We start from the raw sequence: 2,035 nt of genomic DNA on the forward strand, positions 1-2,035 counted from the left end.
GGACAGGGCTAGCCCAACCATAAATTGGATTAGACAACTGCCTCAGGCTGCAGATCCTGAGAGAGGGCAGTGGAATCGGTCTCCAGCTTCCTACTGAACCTCTTCCTCCAGCTCTTCTGTGGCCTGTTTGGGTCCCCTAATATGTCCTGCTACTGACGTACTATTGTAGCACCCTGCTTGTCGTTAACGCTTAGCTGGAATGAAATATTCAACGCAGCAATAGAGAAATTAAAATAATAATTTATTTGTCAGACAAATAAATGATAGGCACAGTGGTATATGGTTACCAAAGCTCTGCCCACTCCAGCCCTGATGGCCAGCACTTATATTTCCTCAGCCCAGCCCCCTTGCTCCTCCTTTGGCTGCCTCTGTCCAATCAGCCTGGTTGAAATTTCTATTGGCTGTTTGCTAGAACCAATCATAAAAGATACACCCATTTCCTATTACCTTTTATGGGAGACAAAGAGCTATATTTCCTTCTATCCATAAATGGTAGACAAGTAGCCATATATCTTACATTTGCCTCGACAAGGCACCTTAATTACCAGATCACCTTTTGCCCCTGTTGCCCCTCCATTCCAAAACAAATGGCTAAAACAAATGGCTCATGGTATTAAATTCTATCTAAACAGAGATCTTGGGTTCACATTCTCACACACCATCAATGAAATAAGAATCTAACATAAGAATCTAACATTTCTTACTTTCTAAATCCTTTGCATAATTACATTAAGTCAACAAATCTCATACATAATATAGATAGCTTTTTAGAAGAAAAGGCCTTTGCAAAGTAAAAAAGGAACTCAGTAAAAACAGCTTCAAAAGAAGCCTCTTCAGTTTACACCCTCCTTTCCCAGCCAGCTGCTTTTCCCATTAGCTCTTCCCAAAATTTATTGCCCTTTAACTCTCTCAGTATACCTTAAACCTTAGGAAAATATGGCTAGAGTCTGATGGGAGGCACATGGTATTATTTTCTGTTAAACAATAAATCTTACTATTTACCAACTCTTAATTAGTGTTTTTGCAGCTTGATTGTATTCTGTAATATGTAGGGTCAGTGTAACATTTGATCCCAGCCTGTAATTCCCTTTTACAACTTTGAGAAACTTGTCTCCTGCTACTGCTATAAATCAGGGGGGCCCTTGTTCAGGAGAGCAGGAAGATAAACACTGCCAGAGTACTTAGCCAGCTGGTTTCTGCCTGGCATGAAACATACAAACATTTGCAAATATATCTTTAAGCTCATTTTAAAATACAGGCCTTGATCAGATGCCTCACTATAGAAGATGAAAGTTAAGCCACAGGAGGCCTAATGAGACCAAGAGTGGTCAGCTTTGGCCTACAGGCTGTTGGTTGCCGAGCATGCCTTGAAACATCACCCATAAATATTATCTGCAGGAGATAAAATCAGTGGTCCATGACAGGCATGTTGAAAATACACAAGGAAAAGTAATTCACAAGCTATAATAGTCAGTAAAAACAACTATATGTAAAGCAATATCAGGGTAGCAGTAACATTGCAAGGATTCAATTTAAACAGTGTCAAGTGTTATGAAAAGTGAATTTGTTTACCACGGAATAGGCTGGCTGTCCATCCAACACACCCATGTCATATCCCCAACCAAAGCACGTTTAAACCAGGAGAAAATAATAAGAAAGCTACTTACAAATCCATATATACATGTCAACATTTATTCTGTAGACATCCAAAAGATGTTTGATCCAAATAAAGTTATCTCCCCCCCCCCCATATTTAATAGAGCTTTTCTGATGAATTCTGACATGCTTATTTCCTGCTTCTCTCGCTCAACTTAAAGATGTCCCTATAAATGTGTGATTCAGACACCTCCTTTGCTACAATGATGCTAAAAATTATTCATTTGCTGATTTTTTGTGGTGTTTCATTTTGTTGTTGTTTAAAAAATTGCTTTTTAATGTGCATTTCATTCTGCATTTTATGAGAGCTAGTAAAAGATTTTTTTAAAAAAACCTCCAATGGGGGGGGACTTGCAATGAAGCCCAACCTCTTAGAATA

General features: G+C 38.8%; 1 long non-coding RNA gene across 1 annotated transcript; it reads left to right on the forward strand.

The window, feature by feature from the left end:
- Nucleotides 1–749: 749 nt before the first annotated feature.
- Nucleotides 750–1,005, forward strand: LOC308592645. The gene is made up of 2 exons (XR_014010598.1): nucleotides 750–912; nucleotides 945–1,005. It is a non-coding gene; the product is annotated as an uncharacterized lncRNA (long non-coding RNA).
- The last annotated feature ends 1,030 nt before the right edge of the window (nucleotides 1,006–2,035 follow it).

Source organism: Podarcis bocagei (genome assembly GCF_964188305.1).
Source record: "Podarcis bocagei genome assembly, chromosome: 8".
Classification (NCBI taxonomy): Eukaryota; Metazoa; Chordata; class Lepidosauria; order Squamata; family Lacertidae; genus Podarcis; species Podarcis bocagei.